Genomic DNA, 18,642 nt, shown 5'->3' on the forward strand with positions numbered 1-18,642 from the left:
TTGTACGCAAGAGTTCATTTCATTCACGAGAGGAGTACACTTCATCTGTAAAGAGAAATAATACTGTTTGCAGTATAAAAGCAATAGAAGTTCACTAGAGTACAAAACTTAGTAACAAACAGAGAAATAATTTACTGTATGAAAACTTGATGTCCACTATGCATAAAAATACCGGAGTATACAAAGAAATTTGGGAACATATATAGTCATGTGTGAGTTATAGATTTGTGACCGAGAAATAAATTAAGAAGTTAATTTTATTAACATGGGGAGTTAACTTTTATATTTTGGGGGAGTTTATTTTGTCTAGACGGCTGATGAGAAATAGGAAATATACTTTGTTTAAAGTGCGATTTCACTGTTTTATTAGTGTTGGGATTCATTTCATGTTCTCTATTTTTATTTCACAAAGTGAACTAAGTAGCTCAGTGCATGTGACATTGAAGTTCACTCTACAATACATTAGGAAAAACATCGAGAAACTTAGAAAACAGATTTTCCATATTGAAATCTGCTCATAATTTTTTTAATAATTTTGCAAATTGATTTGTATGAAATGATGCGGAATTTGCAAAGGTTTTACAATGGTATATTAGTTGTATCATTTCGGGAAACAGTTTGAAACCAAAATGAAATGGCGTGCAGTGAAGATAATCTGTACCGCGAACGGAAGTTCAGTAGCACCTACTAGGAAGTTCTCTTATATGTGGAAGCAAGTTCAGCCTCTCCATTTTTTAGGGGCGGAAATCCTATGTACTAAATTCATCCCTACAAGCTCCAGTTGACCAAATCGACCCCCGCCTTAAGTAATTGACATTTATATGAGCCTAATTTCACTCTAATATGCTGCCTCGCCCCACCTGAGCACCCAAGCCATGCTAATTTTGAACCCGTGGTGTGCCGACGAACATCTCTGTTTTAGTATACTTAAAATTACTTTAAAATTGTTAATAATTTGGAAAAATGATTAACATGAGAATGTTGCGCATTTTTCATAGCTTTCCAACGGTGTATCATATCTATCAATCCGATGAGTGGTTTGAAAATAGTGCCTAAATATAGTACGAAAACTGACAAGTTCACGAAAACAAACTTGAGTATATTTAAATCTGCTCTTAAACCGTTTAACATTTCGGAAAACAAATCTGAACGAAAATGATGCGCAATTTTCATACCTTTCCAATGGTACATCATATGCCTCAATCCGGCAAACAGTTTGAAAATAGCGTCCAAATAACTTTACGAAAACAATGAATTCCACGAAAAGAGAGTTCAATATATTTGAAATTATTTTTAAATTATAACGAATTTGGGAAAACTTTTTGAGCAATAAATTTGCGAAATTTTCATATCTTTCCAATGGTATATCATATGCATTATTCCGACATTCATTTTAAAAATCACCCTTGAAATACTGTCCGTTGAAACAAGAAATTGTGTGTTCCGCCGAGAAGTTCACCTCCACGCAGCGGGAAGTTCAGAAAGGGTTCGAGAATAGTTATTCTCGAACCGGTTCGAGAATAGCGGACCTATATATATATATATATGTAGGGAAACTCTATTAAACACCCTAGGTGCAGAATAAGTAATTCTGCACCCGGATCGATTTGACGCGCCAAGCCCACCGACTCCGTCGCACCCGATGCGGCCACCAGGTGATGTAATTTCTTTTGTTCCTTTTTACGTCGACGGTTATTCCCCCACTTCTGTTCGCTTTTACGAGCTAGCCCAGTCTAATCGAGAGCATCGTGTGCGGCCGGCGGTTCTGGAATTTCGGCGAGCGGCAGCACCGGTGATTGCCGTCCGGGGATTTGCGGCTTCACCGGCGATTGAGGCAGGCGGAGAGCGGCTGCACCGGCGGTTGCGACTTGCGGCGAGCGGCTGCAACTATCGACAGTTTCGGGGCAAGCGGGCGGCCTCGCCCGATGCGCGTCGCTGCGGGAGGCTGTGCGGGCCGCCTCTGCGGCGTGCGCGGCTGTGGGTGGCCTTGTCCCCGACGGCAACAGGTTGCTTGCGCGGCCTGGGCCTGTGGGTGGCCTCGTCCCCAACATCTCGGCGGGTGGCAGCGTTGTTCTGTGAGTCGGCGTGAGCGGATTCGCGTGGGCGGAGAGGGAGTCCACACCACGCCTGGAACCAACGCCGCCGGCTGGAAAAGCAGTGGCTCGCATGCCTCTGAGGCCCGGTGGAATCGAATATGGCATCACATCTGCCTCCGTACCTGAGCGCTCCCCCAGCCTGCAGTTCTCATCCAAGATCCCTGATCTCAAGATTTCCCCCAAAGGTTAGGCCTGAATAATTATTTTGTCTGTGCGAGCAGTCTGGATTGTGAATGACCATGACGTAGATTTTTTTCCATCTTGGTTTTTCATCCAATTCTTTGATATAGTGAATCAGTACTAAGAAAGTTACTTTAGTTGTGCGGTTGACATAGCTGCAAGCAGTGGCTGCAAGAGTGAGTTATCTGGTAGGTAGATCCAGTTGCAAGTACCCTTGTGTTCTGTTTTTGGTTAGATCAATTGGCCGAACATAGCTGAAAGAAGATTCAATTCATGTGTAGTTTCGAGTGCGGACTCCAAATCTCTGTTCCAGCCAGATGGTATGTATCACATTTTTTTTATAAGTTACCACATCGACCTGATGTTTACGGAGCTACAAATTCAAGTTGGATTTATACCAATTAAAAATGGCGTTTGCCTCTTGATACATGGTGAAAGCATTTGGGCATGTTCACTCAATTACCACACGAGATATGTTCTAATATCTCACTGCAGATCCCAGCTGTGTTGATGCCTGAAAAAGAAAACTGCTAAATGTGATACATAATTTACCCTTTCTGTAGTTTAGGAAGAATCAGATGGGTCTCGGGATTAGAGACTTTTTTTATGCTTCGGGTTTAAAGTCTGCCTTGTGTTTGTGAGGGATGAGTTGGGTGATTGGATTCATCTTAAATTCGTCCACTTGGTCTCATTAGTATTCAATTTGATTTTGAAATAGGACCTTTCTTCTAAACAGATATAACGTGATCGTTGAGCTAATATTATGCAAAAGTGATATTACTTGACGCAAAAATTAGGCTATCACATCCACCTCAAAGACTCGCATCCACCACATAGGCCACAGAGTCCGTGACCCTGGCTGCATTCCATCCTCAATAGTAAGGCCATATTGGTATGGAACGCTCGCAAACATCTAGTTTCCTAGCCCATCTTCATTTCAGATGCAATACATCATGTAATTTTGTTGTTTTAGTTGCTACTACCAAGATATTCATGTAGTTGCAAATTCAAGTACAGTTATTTGAATTGCAATGAGGTGGACTGAGTACTCACCCTCGCCCAACCTTTCAGTTTTGGTTGATTTTTTTTTGGTTAATATACCCTCAAACTAAGAGTAATATTTTATAACAGATTTTTTGACTGTTCATTCATATCGGGCGTCCTCCATTGTCTGAATGATAGACGTTGCATGTAATTGACTTGCGAGCATAAAATTGTCTTGAACACCGCTCGTACTGTTTGTTTTTTCAGCTATAGCTTCTGTTGAGGAGGAAGATGAACCCATCAACAAGATCATTTCAAACGTTACATGAGATACAATTCTTGGTATGGACTCTGGATCTGCTCTCCATCCGCTAGTTAATGCAGATGCAGCAGGGCAGTTGGACAGCCATAAGACTCCTCGTAGTTTTCGCCCGTTGAGTAATATTTGTCTCGGGTAGCTTCTTTAAAGGTCTCCAGACCAAGGTAAGATTCTGCATTTTCTTTTGATACAAATTCACGGATGGTGTAAGATGTTGATTCTGTGTCCACTTCCTGCGCCCTTTTAATTTCTCATACATGGCACTGAAAACTTGACATATTAGTGGGAGGAATCCCAAAAGCTCACATGTTGGCCACCAAGTAAATTTTGATCGAGACAAGTTGTGCCCTTACCCCTGGTTTTTCAACTTGACAGAATCACAGACTTCAGGGCATTGGTGTCTTCCTGCCCTTGCTGAAAAGCTTGATAGCATAGCTCAATGCTTGCTGGAAGTTCTACAAGTATTCAGCCATTTTGAGTAGTTTCATATTGCACTGCATCTTGGGCAGTCACCAGATGTACTTGGACATGCCCCAGCTTAAACCGAACAAGCTGCACCACCTCTTTAAAATTTACATTTTGGAGAGTCATGTACATGTTTTTCTTGGAACCCCTCAGTACCTATTAATTCATGTTCTAGCTTTCTCTGCGATCTGAATGACCTCAATATTTTCAAGATTGATCTGCTAACAAATTTTACTTTTAAATTCATCCCTGTCATACATAGTTTTCTCATATGAACTCGGAAGTCTATTATTTTCTCATACAAATTGTGTAAGTATGTTAGGTATACGTACCGGCAAAGTTGCAGTTTTTTATTACCTAGAACTATTGAGGCTGATTCGCCAGCAGTTCATGTTCATTGCAAATTTTTAACCAACATAACCCGCTTTATTACAGGATTTCCTGCCCCTGTCGCTGGAGTCTCCTTCATGTATATGGCGGCGATGCTCTCTTCATTTTTTCGGATGCAAGGGGTGTTCCCTGGGATTTCACTTCAAAAAAAGTATGCAAGTAGATTGATAACAGTTTATCAATTAGAAGCCAAACAAAAGATGGCATTACATCTACGATGGAATAAAGATGGGCATCTTGGTGGTTCGGCCATGATGTCGATGGGTTGTCACATAGGGAGTGTTTCAGCGTCGCAGGTGGGTTTTGTGACTTGTTTTGTGTGATAGTTGTACCAATATGTATGTTAAATTTCAAACCGTGAGATGTTCAATATTGTGTTTCAGTGGCATAACACGGGCATATTTTTCTAGTACTCCCTCCGGTCCTATTTAATTGACTCAGATTTAGTATAAAGTTGTGCTAAATCCGAGTCAATTAAAAGAGACCAGAGGGAGTATGATGCAAGAACAAAATTTGGTATCATGCTTTTTGTTATTTAAGAAATCAAGATGCCATCAAGATCACATAATAATGGCATCTTGTATCACACGAACATCCATGAATGGTAAGTGCGATTTTTTCTCATGAATCGTAATATTCGATCGAACGTGATTTTGCTTGGAGGTGAATAGGATAAGGAGCATAAGATAGCCTTATTTTATATGTTGTTGGCCCATGGAGCTACCGGTGGCTTGGCTTCCTCTAATTCTCTTACGTTGGCCCTACATTTTCTTACCTCACATGCGCCTTTGGAACTAGCTCCGTCAAAACTTTACGTCGCATATCATGCTGTGTGAGAGCATAAGCGTGCGGGCCGAGAGTTTATTATGTCACATGCAACTTTCTTACGACGCCAGGAGTTTGGCCCGGGCGGGCTCGCTGGCTGCGCAAGGCGCGGCTCGGAACGGAAGCCTGGGTGCAGAATAATATTCTGCCCCCAGGGAGTCAAATAGCGCGTCTCTATATATGTATATGTATATTATATATATATATATATATATATATATATATAGGATAAATACTTCCTACCCCTGGGTGTAGTTACACCCATATCTAATATACTACCATACGGAAGTATGTATGATCCTTTATCAGTTTGAGTATGTTCTTACACTATATCTAAGATATTCTAAACCAAGTTTGGTGAAAAAAATGCAAGTGAGCATGTAGTTTGCACTATATAGCCAAAATTCATGCATATGTATACGTAAAAAATGAGTCTACGTAAAAAAATATACATACTGCCTACAAAGTATTATATATACTACCCAAATAGTCTTATATACTTCATACTACATGTACATACTCTCCGGTATGATAGATACTCTCTAGATTATGTGAAACACGTGTGGGTGTAACTACACCCGGGTGTAGTATGAATATGTCCTATATATATATATATATATATATATATATATATATATATATTGTGTGTGTGTGTGTGTTTTGATAAATCTCTGACATGTTTCACGGGATGGAGAGAGCATAAGTTCTTCAAACTTTTAAGCATATTCATCTATACTTCTGTTTATTTCAAGGCAAAAATATATTGTATTAGCATATTTATCTCTATTGAATTTTGCAAAACGCTTACACATAATTCTGACCATGTATCTATGCTATTCAAAGCTTCATAGGTATGTAACCATAACGCAGCATTTCCTTTAAAATGCATAGAACAAAATATTGAATATATAAGAAAATTTTCTTATGATTTTATCCGAATAAGTAATTAACATAGCATGATCACAGAAACAGTAATAAAACTAATCATGCAAACTAACAGAGTAGATGAATAAATAGCATCTTAACAAGAAAAACGTATCGCATCTACTCCAAACACTAGAACTAAAAACTCTAGCAAGATGTGAGAGAGAGAGGGAGAGTCACATACGGTGCAGCTTGAGTGGTAGTAGTGGTGGTGTTGTCTCCTATGTTGAGGTTGCCGAAGAGATCGTCAACGTCTCAGAAGAAGTCGTCATTGGAGAACTCATCGCCAATTTACGTCGTGTTGCAAGTAGTCGCGTGTATTGTTGCTGCTAGGGCTTGAATACCGTAGTGGGACTTTTTGTTTCTTAGTTTTTTTTGGTTGTGTGTTCACTCATGCTACCATTAGGATATTGAATTGTTGTAGAGACTGGATGTAATTGGTATTTTTCGATGTTGATACATTCTCATCATTGAAAAAATATGGGTACTTCTCTCTCACAGTGTGTGCGTGTGTTTTTGTGGACACAGTTCACACTCTGCGTTTATATCGTTGAAGTAGGAGACATATTTAGCTTATCGTGCACCTTTTTGCAAAGTTCTTAATTGCTATTATTCCGCCGCAACGCGTGAGATATTATCCAGTTATCGTAATACAGGTGTACAAACAAGGCAACGAACAACAATAAAATGCGAAACCCTCATATTTTACTTACCTTTTCAACACTTATGCTTATGATTCTTCCGATGGAGTTCTTCACAGCTATAAATGTGTCTACACAAAAAGAGTGCTGCTATGTGTAAGATGTTCTTTGTATGATTTCTATACGATGGGCAGAATTGCATCATCCATATGTGTGGTAAAACCATTGCACAACAATGGACTACTCAGTTGTACAAATATCAGACTTGTACTACCTGCACAGTTTTTTTTTTGGACTGATGCAAAAGTTTTGCCTCAATCTATTAATTAAGAAACACATAGATGCTCATTTAATTAATAAATAACCGGGTGAAACCTATCCTGGACAGATTTAGATCCACTTGCAACTTAAATATTAATTACATGCAGCAACGTTATATCAGTTCAACAACATGCTTGGTTCAAAATCCTCCGATCGCAAAACTCTTGGAGATTTAGGAGTTACCACTCACAATATTTGCGTTCCTGAAAAATCTCATCACGATGACGCTGCGATGACCATGCTTGCAGTCCATTTGAGTGCAAAATGTTTGCAAGCTTGGACCGACCATGAGCAATGAAGCCGTTGAAGCTACAAAGTTTAGAAGACAGCAAACAGATTGCTTTCCCCGATTTTGTGAGAGCATGAGGGCGTTCACTGAACTTAGTCTAAAGTGAAAACAGATCACGCTGAAGGACCATGCACTTTGTAGTACTAAATGGAGCGAGACGCCATGACCTTCTGGCGTGCACAACTATCAACCATGTGAACATTGAAGAAGCCTTTGATCGTGTAGTGCTCCACCAACTATAGTCCAGTTCAGGACCATATATAGAGGACGTCACACTATGAAACGATCGATCTGCTCGCATAAACACCAGTATTCCACTCCCGCACCTTCTTCTTCTCCATAGGTCTGCGTTTTTTTTTCCTTGCCAGAACCGTAGCAGCTACTACTAGCTTTCACCTTCTATTTGCCTCCCCCGATCTTTGATCAGAATGATTGGCACTAGCACCGCAGCTATACCACCGACCCGGAACAAGGTCGTGTCCCCATGTCCATACCGGGGACCTTGACGTCAGTGCATCCCGGCTAGGGGGAGGATCTGCCCACCTGCGTGTTGGCATGAGAGGTATCAGAAAAGTCTTGAACCAGGACAAGGGACTTTCAGGTACCATTGTGGTGTCGGCAGTATCGTGGGTGCTCGAAACACGAACATTCATGCAGCCTAATTGGACTCCCTTCATGCCTTCGGTGCTATAACCTCTGCTGGGTTTTTTTTTTTGGTCTAGAAAACCCAAAAGAACATCTATTCCAACACGTGGCAGGTTACACATATGCAGACAGGCCTTTTACATCACTCACTCTAAAGAACCAAAATTTAGAGGACTAGGAAAAGGACCCTGCCAAAATACTAAGGTTAACCTGCCAAAATACTAAGGTTAACCTGCCAAAATACAAAAACCACCCTGGAACTAGGAAAAAGAATGCAATCGGGTCCTTGGGTGCCTCCGCCACCAGACGTCGGCGTCCTCAAGGCGTCGCCGCCGAGGAAAAGGGCGCAAACGCCCGAACACCCATATCCGACGTAGCTCCTTCGCCGCTGGACACCTTGAAACCACTGGGGACGAACCACTTGGTGGAAGCTTGGCGCCGAGCTCCAGCCGCTAGGAAGAGGGGCCTCCGATCTGGAGGTAGTAGTGATGCCGCCATGCCGGCCGAAGATCGCGGAGGCAAGAAGGCCACCCCGTGGTTGAGCTTGTCGAAGAAGAAGCGCAGAAGAAGCTGAAGCCGGTTGAAGAAGAACAGATCAGGCTGAGCAGCTTCCTCCTCCTCGCCACCGCGGCAAGCCAGGAGCCACTGCCACCCCGAGCTATTCTTCACCGACCCGCGACGGCGAGCCAGCCTCCTTGCCAGAACCAGCACCGTCTACCCACTCCCTTGCCACCTAGGCCGACCGAGTGGTAGACAGGAGATCCATCCCGCTCCCTCGCTGTTGTACCTCTCAAAGCCACCATGGCCAAGAGAGCCATCAGCTCGACAGCATCTCCGTAGCATAAGAGAGCCTAGAATCGCCTTATTGTTGGAGGAGCTGGTGCTGCTTCGGTCCGCCCATGGCTCTGACCACCGGAGCAGAAGCAGAGGAATAAGCACCCCTAGAGCGCCGAAGATCTGGCGGAGGGGATCGACGGCGGCGCTCCATCTACGGGACATACGCCCAGACACTGGCATGAAGCCAAAACCAGAAGAACCTACAGATCTACACCCTAACCTACTCCGGCACCTACCCAGGACCAACTCCGGCCAGCTAGCCTGGCGGAGCGGCCATCGGCGGCCCGGTTAGCGGTGGAGGACTATCAAAGTTACTGTCGAGGGGGAAGAGCGGTGCCGGGGGAGAGTGTTGTTTATCACTTGCTGGTTGGCTTGGGTCGGATGAACAATGACTTTGCAAAACCAGAATACGTTTTGACCACTTAAACAAGAGTGTTCTGGAGGGTGTCAAGTTTCTATAGTGTACACAGTTCATCCCAAACCTTCGGACTTGTATCAGAATAGCTTTAGGTGAACTATGTCAGTCCTTCGCAATCTATAGAACCTTGATCTTGTGGTAGTAGGCACGTAATAGACGGTTGGAGAATACGACACGATCTTATTCTCGTTCCCGTGACTTGATGGTTCAGCTCCATAAACAACGTTTCATCAGTGCCTTAATCGGAGGGATATTTGCAACTAAGGGTCGACTCCAAATTTGAATTGGGTGCATAACAGCATTGTCCACACATCAAATAAAATGTTATCCTCGTGCGTAAATAAGTTATAGTGAACATAAGTTTGTCTGACTTCAACCCGGTGATCACAGCAAAAGTTATAGAAGATGAATATAAGTTTTAAGGTTAAACTGAAGCATTACAGTTTTAAAGAGCATAGCAAATGGTCTACACTATATATGAGTTATACAACTCAATGTCTAGGTGCGTGATTTTTCCCAATATCTATTGAACTATAATTCTATCTGTTTGTTTTTGCCAACATCTAAAAAGTGTGCCTCAAAATCAATATATGTCTATTTATGTTTCTAATCCTAAAATAGTTAGAGCATTTGGGGGACGTGTTTTGTTCGTGCCCGTCTGGGGGACGTCGCTCCCCAGCTGCGTCCCTCAAACGCCGCCCCCAAACTTTTTTATAGGGTTTTTGAAAACACGACCATTTATTAAATATAACATACAAAATAAATATGTTTGCTAAAATTGTTTTCAAATTAAAATACAACAAACAATAAAACAACTAAACAAATGTAATAAATGGGCTAGATCAAGGCGCCGCGGCATTTTCTGATAATCCGTTGATCCTCCACATATGCTCAACGAGATCATTTTGAAGTTACTTGTGAACATTGTTGTCACGGATCTCTGCGTGCATAGCGAGGAAATCAGCAAAATCTGCAAACAACTCATGATCAACCTTCGCAAAAGGACCATGACACTCATAGGGACCAACATGTCTCCTGACATGATTCTTGCGGTCATTCTCGATGATCATGTTGTGCATGATCACACAAGCCTGCATCACCTCCACATTTGGTCGTGAGACCAGCTTAGAGCAGGGTACCATTGCAAATTGAGCTTGAAGCACACGAAATGCCCGCTAGATATCCTTCTTGCAAGCCTCCTATCGCGAAGCAAAGTGGCAATTCTTCTAACCTGATGGAGCCGGAATTGTTTTGACAAAAGTGGCTCATTTTGGATATATACCATCGGCTAGATAATAGCCTTTGGTATATATTCGTGACCATTGATCTCATAGTTGCATGGTGAAGCATGACCTTTCACTGTAGTAAGCTGTGGAATACCCTCCGTTGTCTCCTCCATCAAGGAGAACAAATTATTTTGCGGAGGGCCAATTTTTTTTAGTACACCGTAATGTACACTTTAAGATTAGCATCCCCTACAATGGGTTCCTTCGTCCTGTTTGAGCTGAAAATTTTATTATTAAGAAACCACATAAATATCTTTATCTTAAGTGCGATCTTTACTTTTCATAGATATTTGCGAATGAACCATCTGTTAGATCGAGATACATAGATTTTATCATAATAATCTTGTTCTTTATAAGGGTTACAAAACTGCTCAAAGATTTGTGAGTTACGGCCGCGCGCTCACAACAGTCATGTTCCTTGTAAGGCTCGTCTTGGTGTCACCCGGATGGTCGTGTGCTTGCTGAAATGTTCACCTCTTATTTCTGTGTTCACAAAACGAAATCTGCAATTCTTTAGTTATACGTAGTTGGCAAAGAATCGTGCACCTTAAGAATTCAGAACAGCTCATTTGAGTGCAAAATGCTTGCGAGTTTAGACTGACCAACGCGAAAACCTCTTTTTAAAGGTAACTTCATCTACATGAGTGACGTCTGCAAGGATGACACACATGTGGTGACTAATTCTTTCACAAAATTATAAAATAAATCTGAAACATAACTGAAACACGAATATTTTTGTAAAACAAACCGGAGTGACGTCACCAATAACGTCATCAGTTTCACCTTTTATCATAATGTTTCACAATATTTTTCATGTATCACTTTAGTTTCATAAAAGTTTCACCTGTGTTTCAATTATTAGTTTTAAATTAGACAAATGTCAAAAGGCTTACCAATCTCAAAGCAGGGAGTGGACGGTAGATGTGGCATCGGTAGGTACCATTGCCGGTAAAATCATTGTGTTCGTGACCAACGTCAATGAAGTTGTTGTATACTTGAAGCTGTAAAGCTCAGAACAAAGCTAACATGTTACTTCTCCGAATTTTGTGAGAGCCTGAGAGGGGTCATTCAACTTAGTCTAACTAACAACAGATTACCTTAAGGATCGTGCACTTTGTAGTAGTAAATGGACCTAAACTCCAGAACCTTATGTCCTGGACATCAACCATCTACCATGTGAACATTGAAGAAGCCTTGATAGTGTGCCGCTCCACCAACTGCTGTTCAGTTCAGATGCATATATAGAGCACATCACACTGCAGGTTACTGGTGACTGATTGATCTGCTCGCACAAACATTAGCATTCACCTCCCCGACGTTTTTCTTGGTCAGAACCATAGAAGCTAGCTCTCCTTGGTTTTTCGATCTTGTACCAAAACGAGTAGCACTGTAGAAGCCAGAAGAGAGTGTCACCCCTGCTGGGAGGATCGGCCCACCTGGCACCTGCGTGTTGGCATGGGAGGCATCAGAAAAGTATTGAACTAGCGCAATGAAGTACGAGGTGCCCCTGCACATAGGCATAGTGGTGCCGGTGGTAGTTTGGGCCCTCGAAACATGAACGGTCACGCAAGATCCCTAGGCACCTTTCATGCATGCGGTGATATAGCCTTTGCTGGTTGGTTCGGGCCGGAGGAACAATGATTTAGCAAGGCCAGTCATTATGCTTTCGGCTGATCTAGATGGTTCAGCAGATGGTGCACTAGTGGAGTTGCATACCTCTGCTGGGGAATTGTCTATGGCTGAAGGAAAGCTTTTTACCTCTGCATTGAAGTTGCCTATCGTTCCAGAGAAGTTGCCTATCGCGGAAGTAATGTTGCCACTGTTGTGAAGTTACCTGCATTATCACACAGTATTGTAGGCGCGGGTGCGCTAACTCGATCAACATGACGGCTGTTTCGAAAAGCGCCAGCGAATTTAGAGCCACCAAATTTGTGAACCATAGTGATGACGGCAGGTAACCTCGATCTCTGAATGTGGGACTCCTCCTTGATGAGAGATGGGATGCCTTGCTCGGCAAAGTCCGTGCGGCAGGCAGCCGGCTAGGACCAAACCTTTTGATCTGGATCATGGGCACCGGTCACGGCCTAATGTTGCATGTGTCATCATTTCTGATGCACTAGCAACTTTGTTGTTATTTTGAGTTGCCTAATAGAGTACCTAGGTCCAAAATTAAATGTAAAAGGGGAGCAAGATAACGAGATCATGTTTCTTCCTTACTTTTTTTTAAGCAACCGACAAAAGCACTGTTTTTTCATTAAGCAAGAGGGAGAACTATACAAATGTACAAAGAAGTGGCATGTTTGGAATCAAGTGGAAACATGCGAGAAACCACAGAGCCAAAAACAAAAAGGGGCACACTAATCCGGCTCGGCCGGGATATTCTGCCTGGCGACGGCAAAAGCAAGATCTCTTTGCGTGATGTCTTCCCTTGCCAGCGAAGCCGCCTCAAGGAATGTGAGGCTGCGACCCGTGAAACTGTTTCTTTTCTTCCAAGCGTTTCAAAGGACATATAGGAGACGTCCACTAAGGCGACGCTTGTTATCCGCCGACTTCCCGGCGATGATCTCGTCCCACCAATCGGAGATGGATCCAAAGGTTTGTCCATGTGTGACAGTGCCGTCAGTGTAGTCCTGCTGAATGCGAGTCCAAATGGCCGAGGTGTAGGGGCAGTCCTTGGAGAGGTGATCAGCGGTTTCCAGAGTAGACAAACAGAGAAGGCAGACGGGGTCGTGCGGCCATCCCCGGATGGCAAGCATGTCCGCAGTGAGGAGCTTCCGATGCAGGGCCAACCAAGCGAAGAGCTTACATTTGGGTTCTGCGTGCGCGAACTAGATCTTCTTAGCGTCGAACTTGGGAAAGCAGCCCAAGAACTGCATATGATATGTGGAGCTGGCGGAATAGACACTGAAGTTAATCTTCCAAGTAATGGTATCCGCCAAAGTCGGGGTGAGTTGCGTTCCTGCGACTACCTCCCAGACCTGCAGGTATTGGTCAAGTTGATCAGGCGTTGATAGCCTAGTGATGGAGCGAATCTAGTTGTCGTTGTGCATCTCTTTTGCCACCGATCTCCCTTTCCTAGAGGCCACCTTGTATAGATCTGGGGCCCAAAGCCGGATAGGGCCTCGTTCCGTCCACGGGTCGGACCAGAAGGAGGTGGATTCGCCATTCCGAATGGTAATCTTCGTGGCAGCCCAAAAAAGATCCATGTCTGCCTCATTGCAGGGGAGCTTAACCCCGCCCAGGTGCGTTGCGGGTCGGTCCATTGGAGCCAAGGCCATCGCAGCCAGAGGGCGCGGCCAGAGCGTTCGAGATCCGGCATGCCAAGACCCCCCAAGTCCTTAGGTCTGCAGACAGTCTTCCAGTTTACCAGAGCGTGCCCCCCTAAGGCGTGGTCGGCGTCGTCTCCCGCCCAAATGAAATTCCGGGCAATCTTGTTGATTTTATCACGGGCCCATTTTGATAGAGGGATAGCTGTGGCGTGGTAGGTTGTCGTAGCCATGAGGACCGACTTTGCAAGCGTGATCCTTTCGGGGGCGTGCGAGGTTTTTCCCGAACCATCCCAGAAGTTTCCCAGCGATCTTGTCGATGAGCGGTTGCAGGTCCACTTTCCGAAGACGGCGATAATGTAATGGCAGCCCCAAGTACTTCCCGGGGAAAGTGGCAATTTTGGCTAGGAAACCTGTGAGGATGTCTTGAAGATCTAATTCGTCGCAACGAACGGCGAAAACCTCGGTTTTGGCCAGGTTGGTAACAAGGCCACTAGCCTTGCCAAAACAGTCTAGGATGCCGGAGATCGCATGAAGCTCGGCTTTTGTGGGGTTGATGAATATTCCGGCATTGTCGGCGTAGATGGAAATCATGCAGTGCATCGTGCGTGATCTTATGGGGTTGAGGATCCCATGGGAGGTAGCCAGCTGTAACATGCGCTGAAGAGGATCAATAGCAAGGATAAACATCATGGGCAACAGCGGATCCCCTTGACGTAAGCCCCTGGCGTGCGAGAACGACTTTCCAGGCTCTCCATTGAGGAGGATTCTCGAAGTGGCAGAGGCCAGCGAGAGGCATACCCATTCTCTCCAGATCTAGCCAAACCCCAAAGCTTTTAGCACCTCAAGGAGGTAAGCCCAGCCAACAGAGTTGAAGGCCTTGGGGATGTCCAACGTTAAGAACAGACTCTGGGTCTTGGAGGCGTGCAGCTCTTTGATGAGGTTCTGGACATGCATGAAGTTGTCATGGATATGCTTCTCTTTTTGATGAAGGCGCTCTAGCACTTCGAGACGATGTCGGGTAGGACCGGTGCAAGTATGTTGGCAAGGAGTTTGGAGAAAATCTTGAAAAGACTATGAATGAGTCTGATTGGTCTATAGTCCGAGATGGTGGCGGCATCCGGATTCTTGGGGATGAGAATGATGTTAGCGGAATTAATGAGGTTAGCGCATCCCCCTCTAAGATTGGCCATGTGAAGGATTGCCGCAGCAATGTCGTCGTGAATGATGTCCCAACATGACTTGAAAAAGGCGCCAATGAAACCATCCGGACCCGGCGCTTTGATAGAGGGCAGGGAGAAGATGGCGTCCTTGATCTCATCCTCGCTGAATGGGGCATCAAGCTCCGAAAGGTCGTGGGCGGGATAATGAAGACCCTCCCAATCAAGGCTGACGTGCCTAGCCGCTTTAGTGCCGAGGATGCCTTTAAAGTGCGTAAGAAGCGCCTCCTCTTTGTCCTCCTTGGTGATAGCGGCTCCCGAAGCAGTGTTGAGAGTCTGGATGTGGACCTTACGGTGACGGCCATTAGCTCTGGAGTGAAAAAGCTTTGAGTTTGCGTCCCCCAACCGGATCCAAGTGAGTCTCGATCTTTGGCGTAACTTCATCTTCTGGATCGCAAGCAAAGCCAAATATGAAGACTTCAACTGAGTTCGTAGCGACCTCTCGTCGCCAGAAACAGGCCGGGCCTCTTCGGCCTAGTCAAGGCGCCAAATGATCACTTTAGCCGAAGCAATTTGCGTGCAAAAAACTCCAACACATTCACGTTGCCATTTTTCAGGGCTCTGGCCACACGTGAAAGCTTTATATGGACTCCACGAATGGGATCTGTGGCCTGTTCATTCTTGGCCCATGCCAGAGTGACGGTCTCTCTGAAGCCTTTCATGCCCAACCAAAATTCCTCGAACTTGAAAGAAGGCTTCCTAGCGGCAGCAATAGATCCTTGGAGGAAAAGGGGGCGTGGTCGGAGCAAGCCGAAGTGATGGCCTGAAGATAGGCATCCAGAAAAGACTCATCCCAGTCAGCGGAGAAGAAGACATGGTCGATATTGGTGAGAATGGGGTCGTCTTGCGCGTTGGACCAAGTGAACCTGCGACCATCCATACGCGTGTCTTTAAGCTCAAGGAAATTGCGAGCCGCCCTAGATTATTCTTGTCGGAGGCCTTGGTGATGAGGTTGAATTCACCCAATACAATCCAAGAATCAAGCACAAACGGCTTTAGACCCTTTAAATCGTCGATGAAGGCGAGCTTTTCCTGATAGCCCTGAGGCCCGTAGATGCAAGTGATGGACCACTTTGAATCATCAGTGCGCGAGGAAATCATGGCCGAAAGCATGGAGGTGGTTGCATGGAAGTCCAAGAGGGTGAAGAAGGCATCAGAACAAGCAAGGATCATGCCACCACGGATCCCCGTAGCCAGTAAGAAGGCGTAGTTCGCGCTGAAGCTGGGGCCGAGGGTGTAGCTGATAATCGCTGCATCGACCATTGCGAGCTTTGTCTCCTGAAGACAGACGATAGTGGCACGCGTGTCTTTAACAAGGTCACGGACGGCGTCGCGACGAACCTTGTCGTTTAGGCCCCGTGGGTTCCAACCCAGAATTTTAACATGTTGTTGTGCCATTATGGAACAGAACGGTTCACGTGGGCGAGGCGTCGGAGAGGCCGCATATGTATATGACGATGAAGAAACTGAGGATGGTAGCCGATGATAGAAGGCGTAGAGCAAACATTCGCGGCGACGGAGTCTCGATTACAACATGATGATTACAACAAGGAACGCATGAAAACGTGTGGATACAAATGTAGCGACAGGGCCCAAGCCTAGTGTAGACAAACTGGAGGAGCCAACTAATCATGGAGAACTTCCAGCACAGGTTTGGCCTTGGGCAGACCCGGTCCCTTCTTCTTGATCTTCTTGACATGCTTGACCAGAGCCTCCAGCGCCTGGATCGCCGCCGACGTGAGCGGAGCCTTGAGGAACAGCTGCTGATATGCAGCCTGGGAGGCATCGTCAATGGTGGCCGCTGGGTTGAGGAGGCCGCAAACCTTGGCGATGAGCTCCTAGATAGCCACGGCGTCGTCGCTGAGCTGCCGAGCCTTTTTCTTGACGGTGATTCTGCCATTGCGCCTCGGCGAGGCCACAACAGCCACGGGTTTCTTCTTCTTGCGCGTGGGCGTCCTGACGAGGAGTGGCTACTGCACCGGCCCTGCTACCGAAGCCAGGAACGCTTGAAGAGGCTGCACCTCAACGGTCGGGTCGGGGCATAGCGAAGGAGGTGCATGGGGCTGGCTTGGTGGCGGAGTAGCAGCGAACACACCCTCCATAGACGCTACCAGGGATGGCGGCGAGGGAAGGTCGTGAACGGGCGTAGCAGGGGCAGAGCCGGCGTTCCAGTCTTCATTCTCATCCGCCAGGGAAAGCTGGGCCAAGTGGTCAGTGGCCTGCTGCAGCTGATCGGCAGAGCCACCCTCGGAGGGTGCGTAGAAGGACGATCCGGCACCCGGAGAGCCGTGTCCATGCTGGTCCGGCACCAGCTTCGTGGGCGGAGCATCGCGAGTGCCGATGTGGTTGTGGAGGCCAGAGTGGCCAGCAGCAGCAGGAGAGTGGCCACCACCCTCCCCCGGGCAACGCACAGGCGTCGTAACCCTCAGCGGTGACGCCATCACGCCAGCCTTGTCGAGGAAGGCCAGCGCGCGGAGCTGCCACGCACGCAGGGCTGCCGATTCGGCTAGGACCAGCGCAACGGCCTCATTGAGGCAGACCAGCAGGTCAGCCCTGAGCACTGCTCCTTTCTAAGTGATGAAGGTGCGGTGGTCAGCGTCGGAGGAGCCGTGGGCGCCGGAGCAGCCAGTTGGAGCACGGCTGGTAGGCCAGCGGCATGCTTGCGCCCGTGGCCACCGTCATCGTGGTCCCGACACCGCGGAGACCTCGTGCGCTCGCGGTTGACGGTGCCGGTCGTGGAGTTCCCCATAGCTCCTTCTGTCCCTGCGCGCCGCACCATCGCGGTCATTGTCATCATCGTGATCGTCACGGCGGGTTCGCTGGTGTGGGTGGTCGTCCTTGGGCACGCCATGATTTCGGCAAGCCAGAGCCACAACACACGCCAGGGTCTCGTCGTCCTCCTCGTGTTGCATGAGCTTGGGCGGCTTGTCGTCGATGGTGAGGTAGTGCCAGTCAAAGGCAACCGGCATCGGCTTGAAGGCGGCCGCGTCCTTGCTTGAACCGAAGAAGTCGAGCGGCGCAGAGGAATAGTCCTCCATCAGGTCAAGGTGCACAATGACGCGGAAGGTCGCACCCCGCTTGCTGCCCGTGGGGCGGACCTCGTGGACGAAGACCTCGGAGGCGAGGACGCCGGCTCCTCTGCTGGTGAAGGTGAGCCACACCACCTTGGGTATGGGGCTAGGGTTAGCCGTCCACGCCCAGCAGTCCAGCGACCTTGCGTTGGACATGAGATCCGAGGAATCATCGAGGTGGTTGAAGGAGCAGCGGCGAGCAATGATCCTCTCCGCCACGTACGGAGTGTGGCCGTAAGCAGGCACACCCTCCAGGCAGAGCCGCACCCGGAAGGACATGGCCACGCCGAACACGTGCTCGAGGGGGCACCATGGTCGGAGCTGGAGTAGGGTATTGTCGACCTTGAAACGGCCATGCTTGAGCACCTCGGAGCAGTGATCCTTGCGCTCGAACTTGAGCAGGAACTGCTCCAGCTGGTGCGGGAAGACGTTGATGTCCCTATGGCTGAGGTTGAACTCCTTGCA

General features: G+C 46.6%; 1 long non-coding RNA gene across 2 annotated transcripts; it reads left to right on the plus strand.

Annotated features, from left to right (window-relative positions):
• The first annotated feature begins 2,092 nt into the window (after nt 1-2,092).
• LOC124646523 lies at nt 2,093-4,824 on the plus strand. Of its 2 annotated transcripts, none has more exons than XR_006986364.1 (3): nt 2,093-2,281; nt 2,387-3,743; nt 4,480-4,824. It is a non-coding gene; the product is annotated as an uncharacterized LOC124646523 (long non-coding RNA). The 2 variants fall into 2 exon arrangements; XR_006986363.1 differs by having other exon boundaries at nt 3,528-3,743; nt 4,480-4,816.
• The last annotated feature ends 13,818 nt before the right edge of the window (nt 4,825-18,642 follow it).

This window comes from Lolium rigidum, chromosome 4 (genome assembly GCF_022539505.1).
Source record: "Lolium rigidum isolate FL_2022 chromosome 4, APGP_CSIRO_Lrig_0.1, whole genome shotgun sequence".
In the NCBI taxonomy this organism is placed as follows: Eukaryota; Viridiplantae; Streptophyta; class Magnoliopsida; order Poales; family Poaceae; genus Lolium; species Lolium rigidum.